We start from the raw sequence: 14688 nt of genomic DNA, 5'->3' as shown, positions 1-14688 counted from the left end.
CAAATGTGTTCCCTTCACAGATTTTGACTCCCACTTGCCCCCAGTCTATTCTAGAGAATTCTTAAAGTCCCCAGTTTCTTGAGAACCGTGTTTTAACTTACCATACATACTACTGTATGCCAAGATGGCAGTAAACCCATAATGCTCAGCAAATGTCTATCTGCTTTTATATAAGACTCTGTCACAGGCTGTTTTCTACCCTGGCAAATAGAATCCTAATTTCTAGAATGACAGGCACATCCCTCTGTCTCTCAAGTTTGCCTCACCCAGGTTTATTTCATCTTATTCTCCTACCACCACTTCCCTACATCCCCACTTCAGTATCTGCTTTTGGGGGTAAGTGCAAAGATACTCAAATAGGAGTTAGAAAACCTTGGTCATTCCACCTCTACCTCTATCTGTGCTACTCAAAGTAGTTCTGAAGGGATACCTACTTACTTCTTTGTAAAATGCTGTGCTCATCTCACAGGACCGCAGTAAGACTCAAATAAGACATTTGTGAGCATGTTATATAGATCTCAGATGCTTTTATAACCATAACAAGTTTCTATTTGATGTGACATTTACTTCTGAATATAAAACCCTAGCATAATTTTTAAATCTTCTAGTGTTATTTATATTAGCAAAAAATTGGATATAAATAACCATCTATAAGAGTACTAATTTTTTTAATATGATAAATTCTTTCATGGGAATAATGCACAGCATTTTTTAAAATTATAAAGCTCCTTCTACAGTTATGTGTAATAATCCTTACTACAATAGCAAAAAAGATGCAGACTAATGTGTAGAATTTACAATTTGTTTTAAAAGAAGGGTTACAGTAAATAGTTATGCACATTTACTTGCATACACATAAAATATCACCCTGACTGGTGTGGCTCAGTGGATTGAGCGTGGGCCTGCGAACCAAAGGATTGTGGTTCAGTTCCCAGTCGGGGCACATGCCTGGGTTGCAGGCCAGTTCCCAGCAGGGGACAAACGAGAGGCAACCATACATTGATATTTCTCTCCCTCTCTCCTTCCCTTCCCCTCTAAAGATAAATAAATAAAAATCTTTTTTAAAAAATCTCAGGATGTATTAAGACACTGATAATACCAATTGCCTATGGAAAGGGACTCAAGATGGCTATGTGGTATTATGGGCAGGATCTGTATTTCAAGATTTTGTAGTTTTAAAATTTGGAGACCCCACTCCCCGACATGAGGCAGGAAATTCATCTCTTCATATACCTATATGTGAAAAATAATATGAACCATTAACAAGAATGATAGCATCTCTGACAGCATATCATTTCCTCAGCCAGCCTCAATGTCACAATTATACCATCTAAAACAATGTTCCTTTCCATGTTCTCATTCCACCAAGCAACTAGACTTAATTTTTCCATCTAGTCACAGTTCCTGACTTGCTATTTATATGTCTTTGCTATGTATTTCAGACTCAGTGTTATATGTAAACTCTTGAAACTTACTGTCTTTAGGGTTTCTTCCAGAAGGGCCCTCTGAACTATAACATTTCCTGCCTTCAGGGCTGATCAGGGATCCACCCCAATGCTAACTTTTCTGAACCAAAGGCTGAGTTCTGCCTCTTAGTCACACAAGATTCACCACAGGACCCAAACAAATCACTAACTTGAGCCGCAGCGATTAGATAGGCACAATGCAGACCATCCCCATTTTTAGAGAAAAGTGAATTATGTTAATTTCCCCCAATCTGGCAGAAAACTACCCCTTCTGAACCTTGAACCTTGCAAAGTAATTCCTTCATGGGGGTAATTAAAATTTACCAAGGCAAGATTCTCCCAAATTTACATTTTAAACAGTCATGGCCTTAAACATATATGACTTTAATCATGCTGCAATGCCATAAGAGGACCTAAAACACTGCTGAAAACAGAAAGCACTCCAAAGTGCTTCCTTCATTCTTGCTTTCCTGTGGCAAACAGGTTATTTTGGGACCAAGCCTATGAAGTAGTACTTTGTTGACCGTGAGCTTCATCCTCTGAATATTCCTTTCACATTCAACCTTGGTTCTTGCTTTTTGGCACAAAGCTACAAAACCTCAATGAAATACATAATGAAACGCTGGGTTACTTTAGTGCAAAAAGGTCAAGCCTACAAAAGCTTTCTAACTAGGAAATCTCTTTAATGAAAGCATATATAAAGTTGCTGACTCATTTTACCTTTTCTCTTTTTCCAATGGCTTTTGGAGCAAATTCTCAGTAAAAACAAAGGCCAACCGCCTGGCAAAGTTCAAATACAGACAAGTGTTTTTGCAAGCACAGTAAATCTCAAGAGTAACTAATCAACAGAAGATAACATCTACTAACAAGCTGCTTATTGGTGTGCTGGGGCAGTTAACTGCCTAAAAATCTCTCAGTTAAGGCTAGCTTTAAGAAAAAGAAAAAAATACAATTAAAGGAAAAGTAGGTCAATTTTCCACCAACAGAAAACTTGCAAAATGAAAAATTATGTAAGTCGATTAGTCCTGCCACACAAAAACTCTTTATTCCAGGGTTATTTTCAGTGGTACTTAACTCCAAGGTGAAGGGGAAGAGTCCCAAACAAACCTATTCAAGTATTTTTGTGCTTTAATCCTTCTAGAATCTATGGTTAGGCTTATTAAGGAAAAGTCTGAAAGAGCTTGACAAAACAGTTTTTTTTTAAGAAAATTAGTTATCGTCTGAAAATATAACTCATAAATTATTGGGTTAGCCAAAAATTTCATTATGTTTTTTCCATAAAAGGCATTTTTAATTTTTCAACAATGACTTTATTGATTTGGATATTATGAATATGTCACTACTGGCTTCTAGTGGGTAAAGGTTAGGGGTGCTGCTAAACATCTTCCAATGCATAAGACAGCCCCACAGCAAAGACTTACTTGGTCAACAGTACCAACAAACTCCTCAAACCACATTTGACATATTTGAGCAGTCCCGGCACCTTTTCCATACACTGCACCAACCTTTTTTTGCATTTCAGTCGCTTTTTTACCTTTCTTGAAATAATAAAACATAATGCACCAAAAATGTTGCATATCTTCTTCCATTTTCAATATTAAAAAGGCTGCACAAAAATTCACCAATTTTGGTAAGTTTTTTTTAATGCACACTGAAATGGCAGCTGTCACAATCCACTCTAACAAAACTGTTCTGAATCAAGTTAAAGATAACTGTGCACTACTAGAGCCAATGAAGGAAAAAAAACTAAATGAACTTTTTGGCCAACCCAATAGAAGTTATTTAGAAGTACCCCCATGTTCCAATTAAAAAGAAAATGAGCACTTTATCACAATAGGTCTGCCTTGCTCTATTGTTCCCCAGATATTAAATTTCTCTACTTTAAACTTCTCTTATATTCCCAAGACCTTAAAGTTGGCTTCTTCATAAGAAATATATGACAGTAAACCCCAAGAAAATGCTCTATTTCAGACACAAGAATTTCTAACGTTTTACAGAGGAAAAGGAGGCTGCACTAAAGAAAAAGAAAATAATTATTTAGCAATGTTACCTGAACTTCATCCAAGTTAGAGCTAAAGAACTGACCTAATACTGCATGCCACCGGAGGGAATGCACAAGGTGAGAAATCACCGTCACTGAACTAAATTCTATATATTACTTTTAAGTAATCTCTTTTCCACTATCTGCTTTGTGGGGTGCCAATACAACTTCTTGATGCCTTTTCTGCCACCTACCCTTTCTGTGTATCCTGCATTAAAAGACTGTGAGAAAAAAGTTCTTCTAGAGATAACAAGATTATAAAATGAGGGTTTTTTTTTTTTAAGATTTTATTTTTAGAGAGGGGAAAGGATAAAGAGAGGGAGAGAAACATCAGTGTGTGACTGCCTCTCACACTCCCCCTACTGGGGACCTGGCCTACAATCCAGACATGTGCCCTGACTGGGAATTAAACAGGCGACCCTTTGGTTCTCAGGCCAACACTCAATCCACTGAACCACACCAATCAGGGCTAAAATGAGAGCTTTTAAAAGACACTTAGGATGTGAAAGGCCGGAACTAAGTATTTTATATCCTAGAATAGCTTTCCAGTGAGTAATAACTCAAAATCATTTCTACTTTGCGCCCGACTCTCACAATGGATTAGATATTTAATCAGTAAATTAAATGAGTGTTTTCTAAGGGATAATAAATTTTACTAACAGAGATTATGGTGCTTCCCTAACTGGTATAATATACTTAAGAATGTTTGAGGATAGCCTTCCAAATATACCATAATCAATATAAAATTATAACAATTAAAGCTGTAATGTATAGTATTAAAGCAAGCAAAGACACTGCAATCAATAAACTTAAAAAGCTCAAAAATGTATCCAAACACCTGGAGCATTTGTTTAGAAAACTACTAGATAAAGCAGTTTTCTAAAACAAGAGGAAAAACTTGGGTTATTCAATAAATTGAGACAGTATTGGGACAGCAAGAGAGTCTGCTGGAGAGAAAGATTCACTTATTCAATAAATGAAGGAAGGGCCTTACCTGAGGCGAGCATTGTGCTAGACCCTAAAAATAAGAGAAAAAATTACACAATCCATCACCCTCAAGGAGCTTACAGTCAAGTGGGAAAAGAAAGTCATTAATAACCACAAAAAGAAATGTAAAATTACAATTCCAGCCCTGGCTGGTGTGGCTCAGTGGATTGAGCGCGGGCCTGTGAACCACACAATCGCGGTTCGATTCCCAGTCAGGGCACATGCCTGGGTTGCAGGCCAGTTCCCAGCAGGGGACTCAAGAGAGGCAACCATACATTGATACTTCTCTCCTTCTCTCCTCCCCTTCCCCTCTAAAGATAAATTAAATAAAATATTTTAAAAAAAAAAGAAAAAGAAATGTAAAATTACAATTCCAATAAATACCACAACTGATCCCTTTCTCATGTGGCTTAAACCAAAATGCATGAAGCAAAGATCTAAATTTAAAAACAAAACAATAAAAGTAGTTGAAGAAAATACAGGTAAAAAATTTGAAGATTAGAATGAGAAAGGAAAGTGAGAAGCCATAAAGTAAAAAACATCTGACTATATAAAAATGTTTATATTTTATATTTTTTTAAAAATACACACATACAAAGTCAAAAGGCAAACAGAGAAAAATACCTGTAGTATTTTAAGGGATAACTAAGTTCCCTAATATTCAAAAAACTGTTATATATTTCAACAAAAATAAAAAGCCCAACAGAAAAGTGAACAAAGAACACAAACAATTCCAAGACAAAACACAAATAGCTGGACAATGATACTCAAATTCACCAATAAATAACTACAAACTAAAATGACATTTTAACTTACCTGTCAGACTGACTCACTTAAAAAAACAATGGCTGCTTGTCAGTGTTAAAGAGAACAGAGTACACACTTTTGTGTGACCTATCCTGGCCTTCCTAGAGGGCAATTTGGCAATATTTAAAAAATATTAATCACTTATACTCTGATTCAGACATTCTAGTTCTAGTTATTATTAAAGTGGATAAAATTAAGAACCTAGTTTCAAAAGACAATCTAACATTGTATATATCATGATAGAAAAGAATATAACTTTTGGGAAATTTACTTTAGATTGGATCTAATAAAACTCCAGTATTAAAAATAAATAAATTAAGGCTGAGACGCCCTAATTAATTAGTAATTAATTAATTAATTAGTAATTACTAATTACTAATTAATTAATTAGTAATTAATTAGTACAACAGCAAGTGGAATAGAAAAGAAATACTAGCACAAGTGTACACATAACAAACAACTGTGAGGAAACATTAACTGACCATACAATCTGTAATTTTTAAAAAGCTGGAAATGCCCTGGTCAGGTGGAACATCATCCCAAACAGCAAAAGGTTGCAGGTTTGATTTCTGGTTAGGGCACATACGAGAAGTAACCAACCCATGTTTCTTTCTCACATAGATGTTTATTTCTCTTTCTCTCTCTTTCTCCCCTACCCCCTTCCTCTCTAAAATCAATAAACATATCCTTGGGCAAAAATATTTTTTAAAAGCTGGAAACAACCTTAAAATCTGTCAACAGGATACTTACTAAATAAATTATAGTATACCATAAATTGGAATACTCTACAACCAAGTAAAAAGAAGGAGACTAGGGCAAAATATATTGACAAAAAAGAATGTTGGAGACATTACACTACAAAACAAGTAACAAACCAGATATGTAGTATGATCCCTTTTTAATAAAAGAACATAAACACATTCTATGGCATATATTTTGTAAAGTTTAATTATAAGATACATGTATCAGACTGATATATAGAAAGTTGTTTTTAAAGAGACTTTGACGCTATAAAATATCCTGAAAGGAAGAACTATTTGAAAGTGGGAAAGAGGTACAGAATGAGTACAGAGGAAAATATTCATAATACAACATAATTTCAGAGTTAGAATAACTAAATTAGGCTATTTTTATATTTTCCTATTTTTATTTGATTGATAGAAATAGTGCTACCTTGTTTTGATGTTTTTCATTATTAAAATGAGTACTGTATCACAGATTTGTGACTCGATTATATTTCTTTTGTGAACTGGCTGTGTACACATAGCTTTTGAGTATATCTCTTCTTGTTACTGACTCATATATCATCACATATAATAAATTTTTTGCTTAAGTTCTTAAAAATCTAAGAAATCAAAATTTAAAATGCTAGGGCTGCAAACAAAACCATCACAAAACTGGAAAGACTACCCACAAAACAGAAAATTTCTGTAAGTCATATATCTGATAAAGAAATTGCATTCAAAATATATAAATAATTCTTATAACAACAATAAAGACAAATAACCCACTAAAAATGGGCAAAAAAGAAATCCTAAATAGACACTTCTCCCAAGATCTACCAAAAGTCAGTTAGCACATGAGAAGATGCTCAACACCATTAATCATTAGGGAACTGCAAATCAAAACCACAATGAGATACCACTTTACATCCATTTGTATGGCTAGATCAAAAAAAAAGAAAAGAAAAATTTGGTGAGGATATAGAAAAATCAGAATCCTAATACAGCAATTTTCAACCGTTTTCATTTCATGGCACACATAAACTAATTACTAAACTTCTACAACACACCAAAAAATGTACTTTTTTTTGCCTTGGCTGCTGTGGCTCAGTTAATTGAGCACAGGCCTGCAAGCCAAAAGGTCACCAGCAAGATTCTCAGTTAGGGCACATTGCCTGGGTTGCTGGCCAAGTCCCCAGTAGCGGGTGTGTGAGGCAACCACATGTTGATGTTTCTCTCCCTCTCTTTCTCCTTACCTTCCCCTATGCCTAAAACTAAAAAAATAAAATCTCTTAAAAAGATGTATTTTTTGGACTTCCGATGGATGTGTAGGTGGAAATACTGTGCCTCCTTGCACAACCAAGTTTAAAGACAACAAAGTTTTAGTAACAAAAACGCAACCAAAACACAGAAAACTGAACAGTACAGAAGTCCAACAACAACGAACCATTCAGCCAGACGGAAAAGATGGGCGGAGTCAGCAGCTGATGGAGCAGGGTCAGGCAGAAAAAAGTGGCCAGAGGCACACAAGCACAGGGTTGGCAGATCCCAGGTGTGGGGTGGCAATGGACAGATCCAGTGGGGGCGCAAGGCGGCTGGCTGACCACGGTCACACATTCACGCGAAGATAAACTAGGCAAAGGAGCGAACAGTGAGACAGACTGCACAGGCTAGGGCTCCAGTGATGGGAATTAAAGCCTAAAAGCACCAGTTGGAAAAACTTTTGGGGTCGAGGTGCCAGGAAAAGCTCCCAGGCTCACAGAGAATTGGTTGGAGAGACCCACAGGATCCTGGAGGGTACACAGGCCCACACACCGGGGAGCCAGCACCAAAGGGTCCCAATTTACTTGTGGGAAGGAGCAGAGGGGACCTAAATCCGAGAGAGAGCAGAACAAATGCCATTGCCCCTCTCTGATCCCGCCCCCACAGACAGCATCACAACCCACAGACTGGGTTACCTGGCCCTGGTGAACACCAAAGGCTCCGCCCCTCAAACTTAACAGGCGTGAACAGACCAAAACATTATGGCTCAAGAACAGCTCAAAGACCCAGAGACAATAATTCTAAGCCACCAAGAAATAGCCAACCTTTCAGATGCACAGTTCAAAACACTGGTGATCAGGATACTCCCAGAAATGGTTGATTATATTCACAAATTAGAGGAACATATGAAGGCTAAACTAATTGAAATGAAGGGAAATGCACAGGACACCAATAGTGATGGAAAGGAAACTGGGACTCAAATCAAGGGAGTGGACCAGAAGGAAGAAAAAAAATGACCAAACAGAACAGAATGAAGAAACAAGAATTCAAAAAAGCGAGGAGAGGCTTAGGAACCTCCAGGACATCTTTAAACGTTACAACATCCAAATTATAGGGGTACCAGAAGAGGAAGAACAACAAGTGGAAAACTTATCTGAACAAATACGAAAGGAGAACTTCCCCAATCTGGCAAAGGAAATAGACTTCCAGGAAATCCAGGAAGCTCAGAGTCCCAAAGAAGTTGGACCCAAGGAGGAACACACCAAGGCACATCATAATTACATTAGCCAAGATTAAAACGAAGGAGAGAATCCTAGAAGCAGCAAGAGATAAGGGGACACTCACCTACAAAGGAGTTCCCATCAGACTGTCAGCTGATTTCTCAAAAGACACCTTACAGGCAAGAAAGGGCTGGAAAGAAGTATTCCAAGTCATGAAATCCAAAGACCTACATCCAACCTACATAGATTGCTTTATCCATCAAAGCTTTCATTTAGAATGGAAGGACAGATAAAGTGCTTCTCAGGTAAGACCAAATTCAAGGAGTTCATCATCAGCAAGCCCTTATTATATGAAATGTTAAAGGGACTTATCTAAGAAAAAGATGATAGAAAATATGAACAGTAAAAGGACAGCAAACTCAGTTATTAACAACCACACCTAAAACAAAAGCAAACTAAGAGGGCAGCTAGATCAGGAGCAGAACCATAGAAATGGAGATCACATGGAGGGTTAGCAACAGGGGAGTGGGAGGAGGAGAAGGGGGGAGAAGGTGCAGAGAATAAGTAGCATAGATGGTAGGTAGAAAATAGACAGGGCGAGGGCAAGAATAGTATGGGAAGTATAGAATCTAAAGAACTTGTGACACATGGACATAAACTAAAGGGGGGGAATTGTGAGGGAGGGGGTATGCCGGGTGGAGGGAAATGAAGGGAGAAAATGGGACAACTGTAATGGCATAATCAATAAAATATATTAAAAAGAAAAAAATGTATTTTCTGCCAACCTGGCAAAAAATACGTATTTAACATAGTTCTGATTCATTCACACTGGACAGCTATTGTTGTGTTAGGTGTTGTCATTTTTTTTTGACAATCTAAAGTAAAAGAGGTCAGTGCCCAACTAAATAGTCAGGTACTGCATGTTTTAAAAATTCCTACGGTACACTGGTTGAAAATTGCTGCCCTAATACATTATTGGTGGGAATGTAAATTGGTGCAGACATTTTAGAAAAGTTTGACAATTCCTCAAACAGTTAAACATGGAGATTACTAAATGATCCAGCAATTCCACTCCAAGGTAAATATCCAAGATAAATTAAAACATACATCCACAAAAACACTTATACACAAATGTTTATAACAGCATTATTCATAACAGCCAAAAAGTGGAAACAATGCAAAAGTCCACTGATTCATGAGTGGATAAACAAACATAGTAGTATATCCAAACAATGGAATATTATTCAGCCATAAAAAGGGATGAAATTCTAACATATGCCACAACACAGATGAACCTTGAAGACATATACCAAATGAAAGAAGACAGACACAAAAGACCATATAATTTATCTACATATAATTTCATTTACATGTAAAGTCCAGAACAGGAAAATCCAGAGAGATTTAATTAGTGGTTCTCATTGCTGGGAAAGGGAGGTTGGGGAAATGGACAGTGACTGCTAATGAGTATGCCATTTCTTTTAAGGGGAATGAAAATGATTTAAATTGATTGTGGTGATGGCCGCACAACTCCACGAACATGCCAAAAACACTGAATTAGGTGAATTACATGGTATATGAATTATATCTCAGTAAAGTTGATAAACAAATATACAGGGTCTAGCAGAAGTAATGCCTGCATGAGCATGGATGGTTGGGTAATAAAACTGGTGTAAAAATGTACAGTTCTAACCTGCACATTTCACCTAAAATGTCATTTGGAGTGCTTGAGTGTGGTATTGTTGTTACAAAATTACATGCTTATGATTTTGTAATAAATAAGGGACATTATTTGTACCGGACCATGTACAATAAATAAAAAGAAATGGGAAGCTTCATGAGGTTAAGTGATTTGCCCAAAGAAAAGTGCTAGGCTAGTAAAACAAATTGGAAATGTGGCATGACTCCCACACCAATGGTCAGTTAAGTTCATTACTACAGACTGCCTCAGGCAATTGTGATAGGCCAAAAAGATTCCCGAAAGGGTGGGAAAAGCAGAAAACAGTGATACTAGCATAAAGAAGAAAGAGAAAAATTTAGGTAACACAAACTGAAATGTGATTTTCAAAAGGCAATGTCACTCCAAGATGGATTCTTGGCCTAAAAAGAAATCTAACAATCACTGATGTAAGTAAGACATTGTGAATAGTATAACAGAGCCCCTTTTATTAGGAACTTAATTAGAGCAAGGCACTGCATGCAGCTGCTGACTGAAAAGAAAATGAGATCAGAGGGGCAGCAGGCTAAAACCACTGGCCACTCTTCTGCATATGTCCAAGAGGCCAGTAAGTAACGTGGGTCAAACACGTTAATCTCGAGGACTATAAACTCCTTTAAAAAGATACAAAACTATTATCCCAAGATTTAATTACCTCCCAGAATTACTACACACATATTAAGATACTCAGATATACTATGTGACAGTGGTATCTCTGCAGCTGACTTGGACACAAACATCACTGCTGAAACACAGCTGCCCCATTTGACTACAGAGTAACAATATCAATGTTGATGTAGAAATAGAAAGTAAGCCAAGAGCATACAATCACTAAAAACATTATTTTGGGAGTTTTAAAAAAAATCAACTACTGAAAAAAACTTACCTATTGTCAGAACACTATTTATGCAACATTAGAACATTCTGACAGAAGGAAAGGACAATGGAAAGCAGATATAAGAAAAGTAATCCTGCAGGTGCCCAACTTATCCCTCTAAAAAATACACAGCTCTGCTCCTGCCTTCCACAATGAAAACAATTATTTCTTGTGGCATATGAATGAAGATTTCTTTTTGCCAGGAACAGAAAACAACTCACTAGATGAAGATGTCAACTTGTTCTATGGAAAGCTATACTGGTAGTGCGCAGATACAAACCTTTTAAACAAGAGAGTTTTAGCTTTCCTTGGCGAATTTTTAACATCACTGGCCCTTTAACAAATTCAGTTCAGTTCATGCAAACTCTAACATAGTGGACAAAAATACCACCCTGAATTATATACCACAAATAAAAGATTATATAAAATATCTTGTCCTCAAAGTTCTAACAACTTTGGCTTATTTATATTTTTAATGTAATGATTTTTAAAAGAGAGAGGTAGGGAGAGAGAACAAGAGAGAGAAACACTTATTTGTTTTTCCACTTATTTATGTATTCATTGGTTGATTCTTGTATGTGCCCTGATTGGGGATCAAACCAGCAACACTGGTGTATCAGGACTCTAACCAACCAGTGTCTTTCTGCTCCACCACTCATTAAGTTATATGCTAACCAAGAACTGTTTTTTCCCCAAGCTATTTATGCCAGTTGCTCTTGTTATGATAGCTATATAATTAGGCAAGTAAATGATAGGAAATCAGCAAGAGCAGGAAGACATATTTCTATGAAAACTAAGTTGAATGCTTAAATATTGATATGCGAGAGAAATATCAATGAAGATGTGGTAAAAGTCAAATTAGCTGTGGGTGAGACAAGTGTAAAAGATTGAGGGGGAAATCATAAATCCCAAGAGGTATTCTGTATTCATACAGCTTCACAAATGCCTTTAAATTCCTACTTTTCTTTTAAAAATCAGAAGAGCCCTGGCTGATGTGGCTCAGTAGATTGAGCACCAGCCTGTGAACCAAAGGGTCACCGGTTTGATTTCTGGTCTAGAGCACATGCCTGGGTTTCAGGCCAGGCCCCCAGTGGGAGGCACGTGAGAGGCAACTATACATTGATGTTTCCCTCACTCTTTTCTCCCTCTCTTTAAAAAGAACAAGTAAAATCTTAAAAATAAAAAAATTAAAAGCAAATCAAAACTGGAAATCTTAGGTAATGAACTACGGGTATGTTTAAGGCAAACATGATAAAGGAACTTCAACTCCATTCATTATACAAAGATTGGCCCTGGCCCTACATGAAAAGATCAGCAATTTTTTCTCAAACAAATTGCAAAGAAAAAGAGGACAGAAAATTTAGAGAATAAAACAAACAAATTTTATAAAAACACTTAGGGGACATCAATCAATTATAATGTACAAACTTTATTTAGTTCCTGATTCAAACAAATAAGTGGTTTAAAAGAATATATATATAATCAGGGAATTTTAACACTGCCTTGATATTTAATGACATTAAGGAATTACTGTTAATTGTTTTAGGTAGGATAATGGTACTGTGGTTACATTTACTTGGAAAAGAATCCTCATCTATTTAGAGATACATGCCAAAATATTTATGAACAAAATGACAGGATTCTGGGATTTGCTTCAAATAAACTAGGAGAAAAGAGAAACAGGAAGGAGTATAGATGAAAGTTTGGCCATGAGGTATTAACTGCTCAAACTGGGTGGTACATCTGTGTGTACCATTACACTATTGACAGGGGGTCATTATACTATTCTCTTTACTTCTGTTTGTCTGGAGTTTTCCATAAACACTTTCATAAAGATTAGTGAATGAATACTTATATATATACTTTCAAGTTAAAATGAAATATTAAAAGTATATATGCATCAGTATTTTTTATTTCCCTTCTTTCTTTGTTTTCCCCCCCCAATTTAGGCCTTCTACTGGAGATTAAAGGAAACAGCATATCAACATATGCCCAAAATAAACATTAGTAACCCCAAAACATTCTAAGAGAAGAATATCACCATATGATCTACCATATTTTGCCATGTATAATGCACACTTTGCCCAAATTTTTGAGGGAAAATAAGGATGTGCATTATACTACATGGGTGGTACTAATTCCACCTCTACATAAATGGTTTTAATTCTTCAAAAGTATAACTCTAGAAAGCAAAAATAATACCCATATGCAAAATAATACATCAGAATAGGACCATCGCTTTTGTTCCTAAATATAAACAAATAATTGAATTAAAAAATTAAAATGAAAGATTTTTTTCCCTGAAAGTTTGGGCCAAAAACATAGGCCAAAAGCATTACACACAGCAAAATACTGTAATTACCCTTGAAAATCTGTTCAGTAATACGTACAGTGCATAGGCAAATCCAGACACAATACAGCTGCTACATCACTAAATTTATTACATAATTATGTATCTTATAGTCTCCTTCTCTATCTTTTCACCATTAAAAAGAGGAAAGAGTAAATTACAACCTTCATTAATCTCTGATATTCTCACTCAAGTTTATAAAACTTTAAAAAAATCAAAGGTTCCGGCCCTGGCTGGTGTGGCTCAGTGGATTGAGCACGGGCCTGTGAACCAACGGGTTGCTGGTTTGATCCCCAGTCAGGGCACATACCTGGGTTGGGGGCCAGGACCCCAGTGAGGGACACATGAGAGGTGACCACACATTGATGTTTCTCTCCCACTCTTTCTCCTTCCCTTCCCCTCTCTAAAAATAAATAAAATATTTTAAAAAAACCAAAGGTTCCAGTGATCTGAGTCTTATTTCTTACCGACCTTTCTTCTTTCCTTCATTAATTTCTCCAACATAAGTTTATGTCTCTCTCTGAAAGATCAATGAACAAGGATAAAAATGAACTGAGCACTGGCTGGTGTGGCTCAGTGGATTGAGTGCTCGCCTGTGAACCAAAGGGTTGCCAGTTTGATTCCCAGTCAGGGCACATGCCTGGGTGGCAGGTCCCCTGTTAGGGGTGTGCAAGAGGCAAACACCAGGTCCCCAGCAGGAGGATGCTCAAGAGGCACCGACACATTGATGTTTCTCTCTCTCTCTTTTCCCCTCCTTTCTCTTCTGTCTAAAAATAAATAAATAAAATTCAAAAAAATTAAATTGCAGGGTTTACTTCGGATATACTAAACTTCTTAGTAAATAAAAGTTTGAGATACACCAAAAGTAAATTACTTGCCAAGAAAGGTTGTAAAATCTCCTTAGCTAGAGATTTGTGAGAAAAAGGTAGAAAATTACTTTTCTTTTACATCTTAACTACAGACAAGAAATTTCAGCCCTGACTGGTGTGGCTCAGTGGATTCAAACCAAAAGATCTCTGGTTCAATTCCCAGTCAGGGCACAGGCCTGGGTGGCAGGTCCCCTGTTAGGGGTGTGCAAGAGGCAAACAACTGATGATTCTCTCGCATATCAATATTTCTCTCCCTCTTTCTCCCTCCATTCCTCTCTAAAAATAAAAAAATAAAATCTTTTTTTAAAAAAGAAATTTTAATAGTAAAATTCTAAAAATAAAAACAGCTCCTATTTTTAATCCTTTATA

The 14688-nt window shown here is 36.5% G+C and overlaps 1 long non-coding RNA gene across 1 annotated transcript; it reads left to right on the top strand.

The window, feature by feature from the left end:
• The first annotated feature begins 13567 nt into the window (after positions 1 to 13567).
• Positions 13568 to 13942, top strand: LOC118994711 (uncharacterized). Its single transcript, XR_005068123.1, has 2 exons — positions 13568 to 13670; positions 13889 to 13942. It is a non-coding gene; the product is annotated as an uncharacterized LOC118994711 (long non-coding RNA).
• The last annotated feature ends 746 nt before the right edge of the window (positions 13943 to 14688 follow it).

This window comes from Sturnira hondurensis, unplaced genomic scaffold, assembly GCF_014824575.4.
Source record: "Sturnira hondurensis isolate 20B ecotype Veracruz unplaced genomic scaffold, ASM1482457v3 Scaffold0009719, whole genome shotgun sequence".
NCBI classification, from domain to species: domain Eukaryota; kingdom Metazoa; phylum Chordata; class Mammalia; order Chiroptera; family Phyllostomidae; genus Sturnira; species Sturnira hondurensis.
Note: the sequence above shows the minus strand (reverse complement) of the source record. Positions and strands in the feature narration are given on the sequence as shown.